Source organism: Musca autumnalis, unplaced genomic scaffold (genome assembly GCF_047663935.1).
Source record: "Musca autumnalis isolate F117 unplaced genomic scaffold, ASM4766393v1 scaffold_4, whole genome shotgun sequence".
Classification (NCBI taxonomy): Eukaryota; Metazoa; Arthropoda; class Insecta; order Diptera; family Muscidae; genus Musca; species Musca autumnalis.
This window is the reverse complement of record NW_027411977.1, coordinates 192109283-192133005: the sequence shown is the minus strand read 5'-3', so window position 1 is coordinate 192133005 and position 23723 is coordinate 192109283. Positions and strand designations below refer to the sequence as shown.

General features: G+C 39.6%; 1 protein-coding gene across 17 annotated transcripts in view; it reads right to left on the bottom strand.

Annotated features, from left to right (window-relative positions):
* Positions 1 to 23723, bottom strand: part of MYPT-75D (Myosin phosphatase targeting subunit 75D) — a 310043-nt gene that overhangs the window by 113677 nt on the left and 172643 nt on the right. For 2 of the 17 annotated variants that reach the window (XM_073984765.1, XM_073984778.1), the window contains exon 1: positions 2387 to 3964. The exons of 13 other annotated variants lie outside the window; for them this stretch is intronic. The gene's annotated coding sequence lies outside the window, so the exon portion shown is untranslated. Of the gene's footprint in view, positions 1 to 715; positions 3965 to 23723 lie in introns of those variants that run through there. 2 more of the 17 variants (XM_073984766.1, XM_073984780.1) reach the window with 2 other exon arrangements.

Here is a 23723-nt window from a genome sequence, read left to right as displayed (position 1 = left end):
CATCACTTTTCAATGGAATCTCATTTAATCTCTCTTTTGAAATAACATTAAGTGGTCCTTGATTTTTTCATATAAAATGGAATATCCTAGTCAGAAAATTGATTTCATGATCGCGGAATTGTTGACTTGAAATTATTGTAAAAACAACAAGTAGAAAAAGCGTTAAGTACCGCCGGACCGAAATTGTATACCACGGATATAACTTTGGCTATAACCTTGGCTATATCAAACGTGTACCGGTATAGTCTATATTCAATACCAAACATAAGAAATATGAGCAAATGGGGTGCACAAAATGCTTGGAGCGTGAAGTGAGAGGTGAAGTGTGTCTTAGAACATACCCGTATATTTACAGATTTTACAAAATTAAGAAAAAATAGTAATCATTTGAATCCCATTACCAAATACGACTTAAAATGTTTGTAATTGATCGTAGTTTCATACAAAAAAAATCAAGAAAATTAAGAAAATCGAAGAATACAATCATTGTGAAAAATGTATTTTAACTATTAAATCGCGAAAATTGCATCCAAGCCCACTGTGCAAACATTTTCCTATTTTTTATTAAATAGCTGATAAAACAACAAAAATACAAAAAAAGATTTGTTCAAATTGGACCAATACTAAAGAAGTTATGAGAATTTCTTTAACCGTTAGTCAAAAAAAATCTGAAAATATACTAAAATGTTTTGCCAAGGAGCAGCATCTTACTTACTTACTTAGCTGGCCCATTACAGAACATTTGTTCTATAGGCCGAACTAAGAAGAGATCTCCATTCCTCTCTATTTGTTGCTTCGCACTCTGGAATACCGCGCCTTTTCATCTCATCATCCACTTGTTTGCGCCATCTATTCCTTGGCCTGCCAATTCTGCGTGCACCGCCATGTGGCATGTATTCATACGCCTTTTTAGCGGGTTCATCATCGCTCATTCTTATGATATGGCCTAGCCAACGCAATCGCTGCATCTCGATACGTTTAACAATATTGATGTCGTTGCATAGCAGATACAGCTCGTGGTTCATGCGACGTCGATATTCACCGTCAACGCAGATTGGTCCGTAGATCTTTCGAAGAATTTTTCTCTCAAACACACCAAGCACTGCCATGTCTGCTTGCGCAAGTACCCAGGCTTCGGAGCCATACATCAGCACGGGTAGTATCAGTGTTTTGTAGAGCGTTATTTTTGTTTGACGAGATGTGGCTTTGTTTTTAAACTGCTTACTTAAACCAAAGTAGCATCTGTTGGTCAATACAATTCTTCTTTTTATTTCACAACTGATGTCGTTTGTTGTGTCTACGGAGGTGCCGAGGTAGACGAAGTCTTTTACTACCTCAATATTATAGGAACCAACATCCACTGTCGGTCCGAGCTCAATGGATGCATTGCGCGTCGACACCATCAACTTGGTCTTCTCACCGTTTACCGCCAGACCCACTTTAGCAGATTCTCCTTCGACCTTTATAAAGGTATCAGTTACTTCTTTTACTGATCGGCCCATGATGTCTATATCATCAGCATAAGCAAGTAACATGTGACTATTGGTGTAGATTGTGCCACTTCTTTTGACGTTTGCCTCTCGTATAACCTTTTCTAGCAGGATGTTGAAGAGGTCACACGAAAGGCTGTCTCCTTGTCTGAAACTTCTTTTGGTACCAAACTCTTCGGAGAGGTTCTTTCCTATTTTAACTGAGGACCTCGTGTCAGTTAAAGTCATTTTACAAAGCCGGATGAGCTTTGTGGGGATACCAAATTCATACATGGCTTGGAATACCTTTGAACGCAGCGGGCTGTCGAAGGCTGCTTTATAATCGACAAAAAGGTGGTAGGTGTCGATCTGCATCTCTTGGGTCTTCTCCAGGATTTGCCGCAGGGTACATATCTGGTCAATGGTGGACTTGCCAGGTCTAAAGCCACATTGGTATGGTCCAATTATCTCGTTGACCATAGGCTTTAGTCGTTCGCACAATATCCCTGACACGATCTTGTAGGCAATAGGGAGTAGACTTATGCCCCTATAGTTAGAGCATACAGTCTTATCTCCCTTCTTGTGGACGGGGCACAGGATACTCAGTTTCCAATCGTCGGGTACTCGTTCTTCCTGCCAGATGGTGCTAACTAGCTGATGAATACACCTTATCAGAGTGTTGCCTCCGGTTTTGAACGGCTCGGCTGGTAAGCCATCGGCCCCTGCTGCCTTATTATTCTTCAGCCGATTTATTGTTGTCTTTACCTCATCTTGGCTGGGCGGTATACATTCAATACCATCTTCTGGGATTGGGACTGTGGTATCTTCGTCGTCTTCGCTGCTATTGGATACCAACAGATTTGAAAAATGTTCTTTCCATATCCTGAGTACACTATCTGTATCAGTTATCAAATTACCTTGCTTGTCTCTACAGGAGGATGTGCCTGTACCAAAGCCATCAGTTTGATGCTTGACTCTTTGGTAGAATTTTCGGACTTAATTCTGTCTCCTGTACATCTCGATTTTTTCACACTCCCGCTTTTCCATCTCTCTCTTTTTCCTGAGGAAAAGACGTTTCTCCTCTCTCCTTTTCTCCCTGTATCTCTCTCGTGCGCTACGCGTTGCTACGGATTGTAAAGTAGCCCTATATGCCGCATTTTTCTCTTCGATGGCAGCACGACACTCCTCATCATACCATTGATTCCTTGGTGGAGGTCTCTGGTATCCAAGTATGGATTTTGCGGCTGTTTGCATGGAGTGGGCAATTCTTTGCCATTGCGCTGATATGTTATCGGGATGAGGAGTGCTTTGATTAAGCAATTGGGCTAGTTGAGTGGAATATGCTGCGGCTATCTGTTGTGATTGCAGCTTACCGATGTCTAACTTTCCTGTTGTGTCTGTTCGTACTTTGTTTGCTACCTTTAAGCGGGTGCGTACCTTTGCTGCAACAAGGTAGTGGTCCGAATCAATGTTTGCGCCTCGGAACGATCTACATCCAACACGCTCGATGAATGTCTTCCATCTATCACAATATGATCAATTTGGTTTCTTGTTTTCTGATCTGGAGACAGCCAGGTGCCCTTATGAATATCGAGATGATTAAATCTGGTACTGCTAACTACCATGTTCTTTGCAGCTGCAAAGTCTATCAGCCTCATACCATTGTCAGATGTTTCACTGTGGAGACTGAATTTCCCGACTGTTGGGCCAAAGATATTCTCCTTTCCAATTTTGGCATTAAAATCGCCTAGAATGATTTTAATGTCATGGGCAGGGCAACGGTCATATGTTTCTTCTCTCTCTCGTAAAATATATCTTTGGTCTGTTCGTCCTTTTCTTCATTGGGAGCAGGAGCGCAGATAAAGCTGATGTTGAAGAATTTAGCTTTTATTCGAATTGCAGCAAGTCTTTCATTCACTGGGGTGAAGCTGGATACCAGATGTTTTAGTCTCCGACTAACTACGAATCCACAACCAAACTCATGCTTTACGTCATGGCAGCTATAATACAGTGCGTCACCTTTAGGTGTTGTTGTGACGCCTTTCCCAATCCATCGTATTTCCTGTATGGCAGTAATATCGGTCTTGTACTTTTCAAGTACGTCCGCCAATGCGAAGACTGCACCTTCTCTATAAAGAGTGCGAACATTCCAGGTGCAGATTCGCAGATCATGGTCCTTAAAACGTTTGCGGGGTTCGTCAACTTTAGAGGGGTTTGTTTTTCTTTTCTTTCGTTTTTTCATAGTAGGCTGTTTTTTCTAGGGGAGGGTTACTAACCCGACGCCCAAACCCAAGTTTTTAACGTTCTTATGGGTGAACGCGCGGCACATGTTAGCTCACTACCTTTAACGGGTGTTAAAGGCAGTTCCCCAGGTGACACCACGGGGAGGTCAGTGTCCACTTGGGATGAAAGAGGGACCAAGATAAATCCTGGGCTTTGCCATGTTAAAACCGGTCAGGACCGTTCCTTGGTATCTTCCAACCCCTACGTCACCCAAGGAGCAGCATCACCACTGCAAAAATAAAGGAAATCAAAATCCACTTTTTGAAAAAATTCCGATTTCATTTGCCCACACAAAACCATCGCATATCATCGCAAAACAGTTAACGTTGTTTTTCTGTAAGTGCCACCACTTTTCCATCATAGGTCAGTAACGCATGGTCTTTAGTGGTATCATGACATTTTGTGTCCATGTTATATACACCCACATAGATCAAAGTTTGCAGCCGGCTTACATAAACGCATATCCATTAGCAAAGGATGTATGTAGTGGAGGAAGGATACAATGATGATGAAAATAAAACATGAAAATTTCAACAAATTGAATATTTAGTTTACAGAAAAAAAGATACAACATACAATACAGCTAAACGAAATATGAGCCTAAATATTATGTTAGTATACATATGTACACTGAGAAAAACAAGAATTTACAGTCGAACTTCTCTAAAACGTAGCACTTGGGGACCGAAGAATTGCTACGTTACAGAGACAATTCGTTATAGAGAAACCAATGCAAAATAATTAATTTAACCTACATACATGAGTAATAAAGAAACAAACGTGAGTATATGAATAAAAATAAATTGAATTTTTATTAGAATTGAAATAAGAAGTGATTTTCATTTGTTTTTTATTTTGCCACTTTGATTTATCAAAGTCTTTACAATTTGCAATGGAAGAAAAAATATGATCGGGAAAATTGTTCCGAGACTTCAAATAGGGATAATTCTTAGTTAAAGTATCGAAATCGACATTAACACGGTAACATCTTCAACACGTATTTCATACCCGATTTTTGTATTTCAATATCAGCATCTACTACAGCTGCACAAAAATACCAGCCTTTTTATACCCTCCACCATAGTATGGAGGGTATATTAACTAATCTAATCAACTAATCATTTGCGACCATGTAAAGTATATATATTCTTGATCAGGATAAAATTCTAAGACGATCTAGCCATGTCCGTCTGTTCGTCTGTCCGTCTGTTGTAATCACTCTAGCGTCCGCAATAAGTGAGATAGAGTGCTGAAATTTTGCACCCGAGGGTCTTTTTTCCCATAGGCAGGTCAATTTCGAAGATGGGCTATATCGGTTCACTCTTTGGTATAGCCCCCATATAACGGTACCTCCGGATTTGAAGTATTTTGACGTTATTCGCCACATTTGCAGACCGAACTAGCTATAATTTGGCACTTAGGGTTCCTAGTGATCAACAAACTTATATTCCAAAGGATATGGACATAGGTCATGTTTTGGTATAGTCCCCATATAACGGTACCTCCCGATTTTCGGTATTTTGAGAATTTTAGCCACAATTTTTAACCGAACTATCTGCAATTTGACATTTGAGGTTCTCAGTGGCCATGAAATAACTCAACCAAACATCGTCAACATAGGTCCATGTTTTGGTATAGCCCCCATATATCGGTACCTCCCGATTTTCGGTATTTTGAGAATTTTAGCTACAATTTTTAACCGAACTATCTGCAAGTTGACATTTGAGGTTCTGAGTGGTCATGAAACATATCTACCAAGCATCGTCAACATAGGTCCATGTTTTGGTATGGCCTCCTTATAACCGTACCTCCCGATTTTCGGTATTTTGAGCATTTTAGTTAAAATTTTTAACCGAACTAGCTGTAATTTGACATTTGAGGTTCTCAGTGGTCATAAAACATCTCCACGAAACATCGTCAACATAGGTCCATGTTTTGGTATAGCCCCCATATAGCAGTACCTCCCGATTTTCGGTATTTTGAGAAATTTACCTACAGTTGTTAACCGAAATAGCTGTAATTTGACATTTGAAGTTCTCAGTGGTCATAAAACATCTCCAACGAAACATCGTCAATATAGGTCCATGTTTTGGTATAGCCCCATATAACGGTATCTCCCGATTTTCGGTATTTTAAGAATTTTAGCTGCAATTTTTAACCGAACTAGCTGTAATGATCGGTATTTTGAGAATTTTAGCTACAATTTTGTCTATTCAAAAATAATCGTCAATATACCTAGGTCCATGTTTTGGTATTTTCCTCCATATAACTGTACCTCTCGATTTTCGGGAATTTTCAGTGGTCACGAAATTTCTTCATTAAAATTCGTAAACATGGGTCCATTTTTGAGGGTCTACATTGTTTTGATGAAACTACCCTCAATTTGACTCTTGAAGTTCCCTGCAGCTATAAAACTTTTCCGCCAAAAAATTTAAAGATCGGTTGACACTTTTTGATATAGCCCCGTAGGTGGTACCTTTCACCTAGCTGAACCCATTTTTTTAGATTAGATTAGATAACACTGTGCAAATAAATTGAGGTGAAAGTCTGGGGCACGGAAAATTCCTCTTGGGGAAGAAAGGCCTTGGTGAGTATATTATAAACCCCGAAGGACAGATGCGCCGTGAGTCGAATTTAGGCGTTATGGCATGATGAAATTTTTGTTAGAGACCCTGTGGGCCATCAGGAATTAGAGTTATATCATTTTTCACTGTTGCTTAAGTGCTCTACAAAAACAACAAACAAAGATATAATGCTAATTCATGATGGTTTACAGGGTCTCTTGCAAAAACTTCATCACGCCATAGCGCGGAAGTTCAATTCACGGCGCATCTGTTCTTCGGGGTTTTTATCTCTGCCCCAACATTTGTGTTTACAGTGTAATTTAAGCAATATTGGGAGGCAGTAGGAGTCTATCCATTGTCGAAAAGTTGTTCCACCTAAAATTGTGAAAGGACCCTAATTATTCCATTTTAATTAAGACTATTTTATGGTGCAATAGTTCATTTTAGGATTGAATCTTCAACTAAAACAAAACAAACAATATATTCAAAATATGGGTGTTTTAGATACAGCCAATTTCTTGAACGATTATACAACATCAAAATTCTTAAACGCATTTGTATTTTTGTTCCTTTTAATAATTATGTACTTCCAAAAGTATCCTGTCTCAATTTCCAAAACCTGTTCCGAGACAAATTAAATTAAAATTCTTAAATTTAATATACCACAAAATAAACCTCTTCTTACATGACATTTTTATTGACAAGAATAAATTCAAATTACTTCCTTCTCAGTCACATAAACACTTCCGCTACAACGACTTTTCATTACCAACGAAACAAAGTAAAACGAAAATTAAAAAACCGCAACTCAATGCCAAATTTAAAACCGGAAATTTGGGAAATTTCCACGAAATAAAACCACAACCAGCCATCTTAAACTTCTTAACACATTCTCCGCACTGTATTTTATTCAATTTTACAGTAATTGAAACCTGTCAATATTCTTGAAATTTAAACTTCAGGTAATCCAATGCCGCTAAAATACTTTTAAATTCCTCACTATTAAACAACAACGTTGACATGTGTGCGTCCGTAATCTTCTAAGTGGATTAGGGTAGGTGTCTGCTGTCAATCTAATCTTCCTACACCACCAAAGGGATTTGTAGATGAACTTTTGTAATAAAAAGCAGGCAAAGTTAATTGTAAATCTCAGTAATTCCTTTATGTACAGCACCAAGCGACAATGTCCTACTCCCTCCATCGTTCTCGTCTATGGCAACTACAGCGAAAAGTTAGAACAGCAAAAGCAAACACCAAATATCAGCAAATTAAGACATACTGGGATGTGGAGAGACGGAATGTTACAGTGGGCCAGGGAATGGAAAATTTATATTTGAAAAAAAATGGCAGCAGAATCGAAAGCATTACTCGCTCCGATAACATAACTGGCGCAATGACAAAGTATTGTCCATGCAGACAACCGGAATATCTGTACATTCCACGACGGCAGGTTCTTTGCACCGGGCCAACTACGAGAAGTGTTTTTTGCCGTACTAACAGAAACCATTGTCAGGTGGTAATTGTAATTAAGGATGGTAGGAAATATATTTCAATGGAACCCTATTTGAAATTGCACACATTTCGAAATCATTATTCACTTATTCCCCAAAACGGACACGCACACTTACACGCTTTATGTTATAAGCGTACGTTTGTACTAATTTTTCCATTGCACGAATCTGAATGGAGAGCTTTATCACTCACCATCATCAGAAGACAACAAAATTTTGTAATTAAAAATTTAAACGACAACATAAGCTCTCTTTGGAAAATGTGAAACTCGTGCCGGGTCGTGTCATGTGGGCAAAAACAGTGTCAAATCAGTAAGAAAGAGAATGAATGACAGCTGATGCTGCTGTTGTGGCATTAACTTTTCATGTTCGTTGGTCATATTAAAGTAGGGCGAAGGCAACAACAGATAGCAAAGCAGAGTATCACAAGCCACAAAGACATGCTGACACATACATACATTTCACATCTCTCTCTTTGATTGTAATGATGACAACGAACGCGTTGAAAATGACAACGATAATCATAGGCAACAAACAGCCTCGTTCAACAACAGCACATGGCGATATACATAAAGACTTTAGGGCAAACGATAAGCAAAAAAGCATCAAATTAAGAAAACAGGAAAGAAATCATGTCCTTGCTTTTTCCTCTATATTTTCCTTGTTATTAATGTTCAATGACTTGCCATAAAAATAGAATGAGACTGCAGGAAGTTAAAAAGGATAAACGACAGCAGTACACAGTGGTGTTCAATACTTATGTATATATGAGAAGGTATGATAACAATTTAGAAATTAATGAAACGGTTTGAAATTTATTACGTGGGTGATTTACGAGCAAACATTTTGGTATATCCCTAAATAACCATTCCGGCCAACTATTAATTTTTAAACGATTATGGCGACATTTTCCGGCCGATATTCCTATAATTTTACACTTTGTGTATTGACAGAATAAAACATATTTCTCCAAAAATTATAAACATAAAAAAATTATCCCTCCAAAAAATTATAAACATAAGTCGCCGTTTTGGTTTGGTCGTCATATGAAGGTAGCTCTTCATTTTAGATATTTTCGGTTCTGAGTAAATAAACTGGGTGACGTAGGGGATGGAAGATACCAAGGAACGGTCCTGACCGGTTTTAACGTGGCAAAGGCCGGGATTTACCCATAAGAACCCATAAGAACTTTAAAAACTTCCCTAGAAAAAACAGCCTACTACGAAAAAACGAAAGAAAAGAAAAACAAACCCCTCTAATGTTGACGAATCCCGCAAACGTTTTAAGGACCATGATCTGCGAATCCGCACCTGGAATGTTCGCACTCTTTATAGAGAAGGTGCAGTCTTCGCATTGGCAGACGTACTTGAAAAGTACAAGGCCGATATTACTGCCATACAGGAAATACGATGGATTGGGATAGGTGTCACAACAACACCTAAAGGTGACGCACTGCATTATAGCTGCCATGACGTAAAGCATGAGTTTGGTTGCGGATTCGTAGTTAGTCGGAGACTAAAATATCTGGTATCCAGCTTCACCCCAGTGAATGAAAGTTTTGCTGCAATTCTTGCTAAATTCTTCAACATCAGCTTTATTTCCGCGCATGCTCCCACTGAAGAAAAGGACGAACTGACCAAAGATATATTTTACGAGCGCTTAGAAGAAACATATGACCGTTGCCCTGTCCATGACATTAAAATCATTCTAGGCGATTTTAGTGCCAAAATTGGAAAGGGGAATATCTTTGGGCCAACAGTCGGGAAATTCAGTCTCCACAGTGAAACATCTGACAATGGTATGAGGCTGATAGACTTTGCAGCTGCAAAAAACATGGTAATTAGCAGTACCAGATTTAATCATCTCGATATTCACAGGGGACCTGGCTGTCTCCAGATCAAAGAACAAGTAATCAAATTGATCATGTTGTAATAGATGGAAAACATTCATCCAGCGTGTTGGATGTACGATCGTTCCGAGGCGCAAACATTGATTCGGACCGCTACCTTGTTGCAGCAAAGGTACGTACCCGTCTAAACGTTGCAAATAAAGCACGAACAGACACAACGCGGAAGTTGGACATCGATAGGCTGCAAACACACCTGATAGCCACAGCATATTCCACTCAACTGGCCCAATTGCTTAACGCGAGCACTCCTTGTCTCGATAACATAACAGCACAATGGCAAAATATTGCCCACTCCATGCAAACAGCCGCAAAATCCATACTTGGATTCCAGAGACCTCCACAAAGGAATTCATGGTATGACCAGGAGTGCCGTGCTGCTACCGAAGGTAAAAATGCGGCATATATAGCTACTTTACAATCAGTAGCAACGCGTAGCGCACGAGAAAGATATCGGGAGAAAAGGAGAGAAGAGAAACGTCTTTTCCGCAAGAAAAAGAGAGAAATGGAAAAGCGGGAGTGTGAAAAAATCGATATGTACAGGAGCCAGAATGAAGTCCAAAAATTCTACCAAAGAGTGAAACATCAAACAGATGGCTTCGGTACAGGCACATCCTCCTGTAGAGACCAGCAAGGTAATCTGGTAACAGATACAGATAGCGTGCTCAGGATATGGAAGGAACATTTCTCCAATCTGCTGGTATCCAATAGTAGCGAAGACGATGATACCACAGAACCAATCCCAGAAGATGGTATAGAATGTATACCACCCGGCCAAGATGAGGTAAAAACAGCAATCAACCGGCTGAATTGAATTGAATTTTGTACCAAAATGGTTTCAGACAAGGAGACAGCCTTTCGTGTGACCTATTCAACATTTTGCTGGAAAAGGTAATACGAGATGCAAATGTCAAAAGAAATGGCACAATTTACACCAATAGCCACATTTTACTTGCCTATGCTGATGACATAGACATCATGGGATGATCAGTAAAGGAAGTAACTGATACCTTTAGGAAGGTCGAAGCAGAATCTGCGAAAGTGGGTCTGGCGGTAAACGGCGAAAAGACCAAATTGATGGTGTCGACGCGCAAAGTGTCCATAGAGCTCGGACCAACTGTGGAAGTTGGTACCTACAATTTTGAGGTAGTTAAAGACTTCGTCTACCTCGGCACTGCCATAAACACAACAAACAACATCAGTTGTGAAATAAGAGGAAGAATTGTATTGGCCAACAGATGCTACTATGGTTTAAGTAAGCAATTTAAAAACAAAGCCACATCTCGTCAAACAAAAATAACACTATACAAAACGCTGATACTACCCGTGCTAATGTATGGCTCCGAAGCATGGGTACTTGCGCAAGCAGATAAGGCAGTGCTTGGTGTGTTTGAGAGGAAAATTCTTCGAAAGATCTACGGGCCGATTTGCGTTAACGGTGAATATCGACGTCGTATGAACCACGAGCTCTATCAGCTATACAAAGACATGAATATAGTTAAACGTATCGAGATGCAACGATTGCGTTGGCTAGGCCATATCATGAGAATGAGCGATGATGAACCCGCTAAAAAGGCGTATGAATACATGCCACATGGCGGTGCACGCAGAATCGGCAGGCCTAAGCTTCGATGGAGCATACAAGTGGATGAAGAAATGGAAAGGCGCGGTATTCCAAAAAGTCAAGCGAAAAACAGAGAGGAATGGAGATCTTTTCTTAGTTCGGTCTATGAAACAAATGTTCTGTAATGGGCCAACTAAGTAAGTAAGTAGAGTGAATAAACTGCCTTCTCGGAAAAAGCTGTTAAAATAGGACTAAGTGGAATGTCTTATCAGGGATGCCAACTGTTTCGAGGTAAAAATCGCCACAGACAAGTTGTGTTAAAAACCACCATAAATCATTACCGACAATGACCAAAAAACACTTCAAAATTGTCAATAATTACCAAAGAACGGAAACAAACAAAACGATTCCCGTACCAATCACACAAAGCCACAAACTTTTCAGCTTCCCTGAATCGTTTCATTCTCACAACCTAAACAAAACCACAAACTTTTCAATGCAAAAAGATGAAAATTGTACGATTGCTGAAATGTACTTAGGCTATACTTTGCCGAGTTGTTTCATTTACCACCAAAACAAAAAGAATTTTTGGCAAAGTTTGCTGTGCGTTATGGTCAATGACACACTCAGGCGCAGACACATGTGATTGCTTAACAACCCTATAAGTTAGCATCAGCATAACCCAGTGAATTTTATCAACCACCAAACGTTTTTGATTTATTCACATGTGTTTAGAACTATTCCGTTTTCTATCTGCTCTTGTGGAGTTGAGTACTTTTCGCTTTTCGTTTTGTTCGCACTCACGAATGTAAACAAAACGAAACTAAACAGCGAGCTCGCCCAACGTGGGTTATGTTTCGTTTTGTATTGTTCCTATAGAAAATACGAAACGAAACGATTGGAAATGGTCTTCAATAAAATATTCGATTCCCACGCTTTTCTATATTATTAAACATGATCTGTCATAAAAAGATATGATTATTTCACTCGATTCACAATATACTCTATTTCGTTTGTTTTAAAAGTGATGATAATAAACAATGTTGCGTAAAAACCGCTACATCCGCTACCGTAAACAGACAAAATCGCTGCTGTAGCGATTTAAAATAGAAAATCGCTACGACTCTTAAAAGTGTTTTTGTACATCAAAAATCGCTACAAGTAGCGGGAAAACCATCAACTTGGCATCCCTGTGTCTTATGGGTTGACATGTTTCAGTTCTACAAAAAACACGAATACGCACAACACAACAATTTTTAGGCACGCGTGACCCGAAGCACGAGTTTTTTGATAAGGGACGATACGCACTACTCACAATAACGGCCAACGAATATAAGACTCAATAATAATCTTGGGCGTTCTGACTTCCAAACTGAAGTGGGACGACATTCGTGTCGTGCCTTCTCAAAAAACCGTGCTTCGGGTCACGTTTGCCGAAAAATAGCTGTGCCATGTGTATTCGTGTTTTTTGAAAAATTGGAACATACACTAAACATGCGTGTCGTGTCTTCACAAAAAAACCCGTGCATCGACTGACGCGTGCCGTAAAATGTTTGAGCCGTGCGTACTGGTGTTTTTTTATACCCCCCACCATAATATGGAGGGTATAATTAAATTTGTCATTCCGTTTGTAACACATCGAAGTATTTGTCGGAGACCTTATAAAGTATATATATTCTTGATCAGGGTAAAATCCTAAGTCGATGCAACCATGTCCTTCTGTCCGTCCGTCTGTTGAAATCAAGATGCAGCTCGCAATTTTTAAGATAGAGCTTTGTAATTTGGTACAGAAGTTTCTATTACTCCTAGGATGTTTGGTATTGAAAATGGGCTATATCGGTTCACGTTTTGATATAGCCCCCATAGAACGGTACCACCCGATTTTCGGTATTTTGAAGGTTTTAGTCCATTATAACACCACAATGGCTGAAATTTGGTACCTTGTTTTCATTGAGGGCATACAACTTTCTCCCAGAAATTTGTCGGTATAGGTTCACGCCTTCATATATCCTCCATTGAATGGTACCTCCCGATTTTCGGTATGTTAAAAGTTGTGGCCACAGCAACCCACCGAAATGACTGAAATTTGGTACTCAGTCTTCCGTAGGGGGTATGAAACTATCTCCTAGAAATTTGTCGGTATAGGTCCACGCCTTAGTATAGCCCCCATAAAACGGTACCTCCCTATTTCCGGTATTTTGAAGGTTGTGGACTCAATATTCCACCGAAATGACTGAAATTTGGTATTTGGTCTTCATTTGAAGTATTAAACGTTACATATGAAATTTGTTGGTATAGGTCCACGCCTTCATATAGCCCCCATAAAACGGTACCACCCGATTTTTGGTATTGTGAAGGTTTTAGTCTCATTGTCACAAAGAAATAGCTACAGTTTGGTACTTAGTCTTTGTTGGAGGTATAAAACTTTCTCCGAGAAATTTGTTGGTATAGGTTCACGCCTTCATATAGCCCCCTTTGAACGGTACATCCCGATTTTCGGTATTTTGAAGGTTGAGGCCACAGCAACCAACCGAAATGTCTCATATTTGGTACCAGGAAATTTGTCGGTATAGGTCCACGCCTTCATATAGCACCCTAGAACGGTACCTCCCGATTTTCTGTATTTTGAACGTTGTGGCCACAGCAACCCACCGAAATGACAGAAACTTGGTATTTAGTCTTTGTTGGAGGTAAAAGCCTTTCTGACTGAAATTCGTCGGCATAGGTCCACGTTTCGATATAGCCACCATAGAACGGTACCTCCCGAATTTCGGTATTTTGAAGGTTAGCCACATTGTTTTACCGAATTTGCTGAAATTTGGTATTTAGTCTTCCTCACAAGAAACGAATTGTTCCATTTTACTTCAATACAACTCGTGGTGGAGGATAAAAACAAGTTCGGCCTGGCCGAACTTAATGCCGTTTTTACACGTTTTTTTTTTTATAAAATTGAAACATGCGTGTCACGATCCGGCCTACTTATTTCATTTCATTCACAACGGATATGTGGACCGATTATAATGCTCAATATTAGAAACAATTTTGATAATTTGTGGACGAGAAAATACGGGAGCAAACATTCTTGCCAAGATTGTAACGACGAAAGTCGCTACGCTCGTTTTCGTCTACACCCTTTGTCTATGTTATGTTTATTTCCAAACTGATTTAACCACCCCTCATATTTGTTTACTAAAGCAATTCAAGTTTTAACCGTTAAGTTCAGTGACCGATCGACTCAAGGCCACGATCGGTCTGGTAATAGATGATACCTATCATCACTGGTAATAGGTGAAACCTATCATCACGGTTACCCCTACCAAGAAATGCCTGAATTATATTTGTTTAATGGGTAATAGGTACCGACTGTTTTCCTTTAAAAGGACAAGAGGAAATTGAAAGGGGATCAGTCAGTGTTCACAGGAAGTCAAAGTAACAAGTGCTTGAATTCAACTGAGTGAAGTTAAACAGCTGCTGAAACCAGGTGAGTCAGAGTGGTGATACTTAATTCCTTGCAGATTCCTTGAAGTGTTCGCAACTCTTGGAACTCCCTCGCGTATTTTTGCCCAGATTCCTTGAAGTGTTCTCAACTCTTGGAACTCTCTCGCGTATTTTTGCCCAGATTCCTTGAAGTGTTCTCAACTCTTGGAACTCTCTCGCGTATTCTTGCCCAGATTCCTTGAAGTGTTCGCAACTCTTGGAACTCCCTCGCGTATTCTTGCCCAGATTCCTTGAAGTGTTCGCAAGTCGTGGAACTCCCTCGCGTATTTTTGCCCAGATTCCTTGAAGTGTTCTCAACTCTTGGAACTCTCTCGCGTATTCTTGCCCAGATTCCTTGAAGTGTTCGCAACTCTTGGAACTCCCTCGCGTATTCTTGCCCAGATTCCTTGAAGTGTTCGCAAGTCGTGAAATTCCCTCGCGCACTCTTGCCCAGATTCCTTGAAGTGTTCTCAACTCTTGGAACTCTCTCGCGTATTCTTGCCCAGATTCCTTGAAGTGTTCGTAACTCTTGGAACTCCCTCGCGCACTCTTGCCCAGATTCCTTGAAGTGTTCGCAACTCTTGAAACTCCCTCGCGTATTCTTGCCCAGATTCCTTGAAGTGTTCGCAACTCTTGGAACTCTCTCGCGAATTCTTGCCCAGATTCCTTGAAGTGTTCGCTACTTTTGGAACCCCTTCGCGTGTCCTTGTCCAGACCCCTTGAAGTGTCCGCAACTCTTGCGTCTTCGCGTAATATTCGCCAGATTCCTTGAAGTGTTCGCAACTCATGGAACCCCTTCGCGTATCCTTGTCCAGAGGTATATGCAACTCTTAGGTCCTCTCTTCCGCGTACACTGCTCCAGATAGCCAATCAGTTCGGAGAACTTATCCAGGTCTCCCGCGGAGCTTACGGAAACCTTGTCCAGGTCTACCATTTAGCCCATATTTTCACGGTAACTTGTCTGGAGGAGGACCCGGACGGTGGGCGAACTTATCCAGGTCACCCAACAGGACAGTATAGACGGAAAACTTATCCAGGTCTCCCACACAGCCCATATCCGGACTCTACTCGGGTCTCCCGTCGGGACTGGACTGTCAACGACGAGCGGATAGGTGAACTTAGCCAGGTCACCCCGAACGAGCGACCGGAACTCTAAACCTTTGTACATATATCCTTAATAATTTATACTTGTATACTTCTTAAAAGAAAACGAAATAATAAAACAGAGTGTTGATTAAAAACTAACAAGAAACCCGTGTTATCACTCTCTCAGTCTTTCCACTTACAAATTTCTGTGGCAGACTCTGGACCTCCCGCGAGCTATCCCAGCAACCGGAGGGAACTTGTCGTACAAGATAAAGATATTTAAGATCGAAGATAATGTTGAATGTTTGTAACAGATAATGGTGCCTGCTTTAAAAGATGTATAAACGGCTATCTTGCGCACAATCTGAACTTAGTTACTAGAATTAGAACGGATTAGAACAAGTAAAATAGCGTTAAGTTCGTCTGGAACCTCCATCATGAAATATTCCGAAATAATATGTAATAATAAGACAGGGTTAAATCGGCTCTAAATTATCTATAACGGATTTCGTCCATCTGTTGGGTCTAAGCCATTATTTCCTTGGTCTAAAGCGTGAGAGTATACACAGTTTTTGTCCGTGGTTGAAACCACTGTGCAACGTTGCCATGAGGGCAAAACAATCAAATCTAGTTGAAAACAAAGTTCAACTTATTTGTATCATTCACGTCCTTTTGTGTGTGGGCAACCAACCAGCAGACACTTTGGAAAATAATTCACACAAAAGTTTTTGTTTGTTTTTGTTTTGCGTTTGCAGGAAATTCATTTATTGTTTGCTATCCCTTGGGCTATCATGTAATCTAGGATATGACATGGTCACCAGTTCTTGTTTTTTGTTTGGCCATACGGAGAGTGCATTTGGTGTGAGTTATATTTAGTAGGTCAATTTGGCAAAAGTTCATTTATTATACGTGAATTATCTGTGTTTAGTGTCTTTTATACAACATGTATTGACTATCAATCAAGTCCACTAGGGACCAGTTAATGAAGGATTGTCGAAATTCTTTTTTTTTCCGGATTGATGACAAACAATTACAATTCAATGAAATTGTTGCTTAAATATATCTCACAAAAAGCAGAGAAAAATAATTTCCTCTACTTTTGTGACAACTTTTGTTTAGTTTATTTGTATAAAATTCTCATATGACATTTTCTAAATTAAGAAACTCATTGTTCGAGTAAAATCAAAACAAACAAATTCTTACCGGTAAGTATTGTTGATGTGATCATACATATTGTTAATGGGACCAATGATATGATTGCTCCAACACTTTATATTGCTGAAGGGATCGTACATAATCTTCCAGTCAATTCCACGGCGGTCAGTTCTATTCACCGGATTGACTCGGAGGAATTAACGACCAAGGGCCGTCACATCAACAATTATATATTTGTGTTCGTATACTTTTTTTCACCATGGGAGCGGCAAGATATCCCGGAATGCCTGCTCCGAGCTCTTTTGGTCCGTGCTGGGATTGAGAATAATCCCGGCCCATGGATCCGTTTTGTTTGCCAGATCCGCATCCACCATATGTCAACTTCGGTGAGATTTAATGGATGTAGGAAATGGGTGCACTTCACAGGTCCCTTAGGTCTTAATTGCCTGCCTCCAATTTCGTCGTCGGAATACGAGACACCCTCGCAGTCTCCACAACAACAACAAACGCCGCATCTAACACCCCAAGTTGTTGTTCAGCGCCCCAAAAATTCATCAATCCTACAACTCATTTGCAACGGTCAGCGAAATAGTAGAACAAAGTCAGCGAAATAGTAGACTATATGAGTCGGAGGAACATCATGGTCGCCGCAATCGAGGAAACGAAGCTCACAAACACCTGTAAATTGCAACGTTATGATGGTTACAACGTTTTACGGAAGGATCGTACAAGAAGCGAAGGACTAGGACTTGTCTTCCTTATACACCATCCTGTTAAGTATAGACCCATCTCGCTTGTTCTTGACTTTAGTGACCCGTGTGGTGGTACATACCGCCGAAAAATAGCTGTGTGTGCCCGACATTAGTTCGGTAATGGAGGGAAATAAGCGTCTGGTGCTTCGGGAATTCAATGTTAAGCATGAGCTTTGGCATTCCGTCCTAGGCAATGACCAGGAGGTACAGCGCTGGTCGAACAAAATGATAGCTCCACATTTTGCATTTTTAATGAAGACACTCCTACGACAATAAGAGGAAATTGAAATACCTTGCCAGACAACATGATTTTGGCACCAGGCCTGATAAATTACGTGTCCTGGTATCAAGTCATTTTCCTTGGCTCAGACCATCTTCTTCTTATCATTGTCTCCGTAGACAGACCACACGACTTCCTAACCTCGGACCGTACGTACTTTTCTGAACCATGGAAAATCTGACTGGCAAGAGAGCTGTCCACTCCCTCAAATCTTCGGGTAGCTGAGAAAATGTTCTATTGGTCAAATATCCGAAATCAGATCAAATTCCCCGCAGAGGCACCAGGACTGACAAATGAGTATGATGGACTTTGTCGTACGAAGCCAAGAGTTAGATCAGATTAGGTTAGTTAAATCATTCAAAGGGTTGGGGCCACACGGAATCTCAATAATAATGCTTAAGCAACTGGATGAATATTTTATAAGTGTCCTGAATCTATTGTTAGCCACCTACATTGTACAAGAAGCCTGAAAAGTTGGCAGTATGGCCTCGCTACAGAAGCCAGGCAAAGATGCTAGTAGAGGAGAATCGTACAGGTCGATATCCCTCTTGTCGCCAGTAGCAAAGATTCTAGAGGCACTATTCCTACCCATGATAAGAATCAGTTTCCCCAATTGCCCAACATCAGCATTGATTCCGGAAAATGCACCGCACCACAACAGTATTAGACGACATATCGACACATACCAGTCGGGGAATGAACCAGAGCAGGCCGTGGGAGCGAACAGTTATGGTGGCTCTTTACCTTTCGAAAGTTTTCGATACCGTCAACCATGCCAAGCTGTTCGAGGATATAGAGAAGACTTCCCTCCATCCGTATTTGAAACGTTGGATAATCAGCAATACGTATGGACGGACGCCAGTCCATTGTAGAATTCAGAAATAAGAAGTCCAAAGCCTGTAGACTGAAACAAAGAGTTCCCCAAGACGGGGTGATATCTCCGGAACTGTTTAAAATCTACCTTTTTATTAAATGGTTTTATTTAGCTCACCCCGTTTGTTTTATTATTTATTCTTGGGTCAAATTTAGTAATTCAAATTTGACCCCCTTCCTGTCAACCGATTAATCTGAAATTTTGTATACACTTTGGATTTTGGTGACAATACAATTATGTTTATTCATTATCATTATAAATTGAAGATGGCCGCCGCATCAAAATGGCGGATAACGTAGGTTTTATCAATCCCATCAATATGGGTATCAAATGAAAGGGCTCAACAAGCAGAATACAATACACTATAAAAAATTTAAATACAAGATGGCGGCCGCTACAAAATGGCGGATAACGTAGGTTTTATCAATCCCATCAATATGGGTATCAAATGAAAGTGCTCAACCAATAGAATACAATGTACTATATAAAATTAAAATCCAAGATGGCGGCCTCTACAAAATGGCGGATAACTTAGGTTTTATTAATCAAATCAACATGGGTATCAAATGAAAGGTCTCAACAAGTAGAATACAATTTACTATGCAAAATTGAAATCTAAGATGACCGCCGCCGCTACCAAATGGCTGATAACAATTTTTTGTCAATCCCACCAATATGGGTATCAAATAAAAGGGCTTGACAAGAATAATACAGTGCACTATACAACCTCAATATTTAATATGTGCGCAGCCACTAAATGGCGTATAATTAAGATTTAAATTTAGAAATTGAATCTGTAATTTAGGTATCTGATTAATCCAGCCTGAATCCACCACCCAAGTCAAGATTTTTTATCGTGTTGAGGACTGTGTGGCGTTAGGGTGGCAAAAAATGATACGTCGTTAGCGGTACACCACCCAAGTTAAGGTGAAAGGTTAAAACGCGCCGAGAACTGTATGGCATTAGGGTGGATAAAAATGATATGTCGTTAGCGTTTTCCCCTCAAGACTCAGGCGCATCTTGTTGTACATAGCCTTGCCCCTTTATTGGACCTCTGGGGGGTCGACCGTTTAAATGTCCATTACTCGTGGGAACAAATTGGTAAAAAAAATACAAACACAAATAAAACAGAAACTGCAACACAACGTAAACGAAGTCTTCAAAAAGCGAAAGAAAAGTATAAAGCAAAACGTGCTAAAGAAAGTGAAGGTGATAGAAATAGTCGATTACAGAATCGACAGGAACAATTAGCGTCAAAAACACCTGAGCAATATGAGGCCAGGTTAAAAAAGCAACGTCAGCGATATACACAAATGACGGCGTCAGAAACGCCTGAAGTATATGAAGCCAGGTTAACAAAGCAACGTGAGCGATATACACAGATGATAGCGTCAGAAACACCTGAAGAATATGAAGCCAGGTTAACAAAACAACGGGAGCGATACACACATATGTGTGTTGCTTTTAATACTATAATGGGCTTCTACAATACATAAAATGCAGGGCAGCACTGTGGATCACGCAGTCGTATACTCAGGTGCGAAACTGTTTGAAGAAGGTCAAGCCTACGTGGCTCTTAGTAGAGTAAGATCTTTGCAGGGACTACGTATGGAGGAGTGGGACTGCAATAAACTAACGGGCAAGAAACCTTGTAATAATGAAGCACAAAATGAATTAAACAGAATGCGAAATAAAAACTAAAAACTAGAAAATAAAAATAGGTAAAAAACTTTTTAAGTTAAACGGTTTTATGTTAAACATACATTGCAATGTTTAAGATAAATGTACTAAAAACCAAAAAATAATAAAATAGATACAGTCGTGGGAATTATAAGCATATGCATAGACTAGACTAAAATAAAACCGTGGGGCACGTCAATTGTCTACAAATTATCGACTTAATGTGCGATAGAAGAATCGTTTAATTCGTCGTTAGGTAGTTGGCCCGCAGACGGTGAGGAAATTACTTACTATTTTCTTGCTCATGGAAATTCCAATACTTATACACTCCATGTAAATAAAAGAGATGTTTCAACTAGTTTATCGTTGGACATTCACACTGCTGGCTGGCGAGGATCGTTTCACTGCTCGTAGTTTGTCTTTAATCGACAAAGTACTACTCGCTCTCCACTGTGAAACCCTAAAACTCGCTTATAATCGAGCTTGCTAGCTTTTTTCCACATTCTAGCCCTACTTATCACACGTCCATCGTTGTCGGTTGAACAACTGCCTAATTATAGTGCAACATTACAAAACAAACATTTTAATCAACGATTGTAGACAATTGACGTGCCCCACGGTTTTATTTTAGTCTAGTCTATGCATATGTTTATAATTCCCACGACTGTATCTATTTTATTATTTTTTGGTTTTTAGTACATTTATCTTAAACATTGCAATGTATGTTTAACATAAAACCGTTTAACTTAAAAAGTTTTTTACCTATTTTTATTGAAATTTAAATTTCACACCCTCTAGATGGCATTGAGATCGTAATTTATTCGAATGATTGTACAATCTTGGGATCGGGTCCTATCTAGAGTTGTGACAATTGAACGATATTGAACGACCTAGTTCACTATTTAGTTCAATGGACACCGGTATGAACAGACTGTGTATACGTAATATCACACGTTAGTTCGTATGACGTTACTCATACGTTTTTTAACTAGGACAATGAACTAGGTGGTTCAATTGCCCGCCTCTAGTCCTATCGCCGATGGCATATGTCGGCTGAAATAAGGCTCCACCTAAACATATTGGTTGATGGTGTTCTGATTCCTACCACTAACTACCCCAATATATTGGGTGTAATGTTCGACAGCATGTTAAGTTGCCCGCATAAGCCACTGCTATTTGCGAAAAGGTCAGAAGTAGAAACAATGTTCTCAAGTCGCTGGCCGACAGCACTTGGGGTGGTGACAAAGAAACCTTGTTGGCCTATTACAAAGCAATAGGCGGGCCTTTGCTGAGCTATGCGGCGCCAGTGTTTTATTCAAATGTTACCACTACGGTGTGGAAGAATATTCAAACCTGCCAGAATGCCGCCATAAGGACTACAGCTGGATGCCTTTTCATGACACCAGTGGACCATCATTATGAGGAGACGAAGATTTTAGGTTTTCAGGTTTTTCAGCGCAATAATATGTGGTACCTACTCAGGTGTTACCGCCGTGAACATTCCTGACACAATCTAGGCACGTCAGGAGAGATATTCATGATCTAGGGAGAGAGGTCAAAAGGTATATACGAGAACATCTGCATCAACTAGCCTATCAGCAGGCATTCATACTGAAGCAGTTGCGCAGGCAGTGCAAACACGGTGCGCCTAAACTAAATTTAAATAAAAGGTGCTTACACCTGGGAAGTTTTTGCGGTTTCTGAAACTACAATGTTCATAGATGAGAAACATCAAAAAAACAAAAAAATCGCCGGAAGGATTTTCAAATAAATCGCGGTCAAAGTTCACATTTTTAGGTTTTTTTAGGTTTTCACGATTTTGCTTGGAAACCGCAAGCCATATCGAAATGGGATTAAAGAAAGATTGTCCTTTATGATATTTTCGTAGGTATTACCATTTTTAAGATATAGAAGTTCAAATTTTGATAATTTACTGACTGTATCGTCTCCAACTTAACTTAAACTTATACACTCCGGTTTATCGGAATAGAACCAACCACTTTTGCCTTCAAATACCTTTATATCTAACGATAGGAGAGGAATTGAAAATTATATTTTTGGGGACATGTGGAGGATATAGTAGCCGATATTTTCAATAACTAACATGATTCACATATGCGTTATAACGGTACTTTTTACTCTATGAAAAAATGCCAAAATATTGGCATGTTTTAATGGTTCACCAGGATAGAACCACCATAAGAATTTGCACAAATCCTTTGTCAGATGTGGAAAACTTAAAAAACTACTTATAATTAAAAATAAAGACAATGAGTGTCCATTGCCAACAAATATTGGGCAAAAAAATTGTATTGAGGTCTTGGAATATGATGAAAACCGATGCTTAAAGCTCAAAAAGGATACTTATGAAGAAATCGCGTTTTATATGAAAATCTCTTAAATATTGTTGGAACACCCACATTTTCTCTCTGCATGTTAGGCCAAGTAGTATCGTATTGGGATTTCATACGTCATCCCAGGATATTCCACTCCAAAGGGATTTGTTATATTGATGACAAAGAAATACATTTTAGTTCTTTAAATAATTGTCAGTAGATTGCTTGAATACTATCATAGGTATTTAAAGGATTCTGTCTTCTGAATAAAGTACTGACATCAGATGTTGTTATGTAGAAATCTTACAACTTTCTTTGGGCATTGACATTAAATGCCACCAGATTTGAGAAATTTAAAAATAATAATTAATCTTTGAAAATACGCACATATATTTATTCTTTCCTATCATTTGACACACATTTTGAAATTAGCAAACTAACACTTGTTTTTCCATTTCTTGCCCGCCATCAATTTATTGTGTGCCCAGAGAAGATATGTATTATTGAGACAATTTGTTTGCGCTAATTAATTTTTCTTCAAGTTTGTGTTATCTTTAAGTACCAGCAAGCGAACGAGCGAGCGAGTGAACCAAGATATCAGCCAAACATTTCAAGTAGTCAGCCAGCGAGTCAACCAAGCAACCATTTCTTTTGTGGCTAAAACGTAATTAACTTGTTGCACGCCAAATGGTGCTAATCAATTATATCAAGCGTACAAATACACACACACACAAATGGTGATAATAGGGTAGGGTGTATTGATAATGTATAACAAATATTATTGTC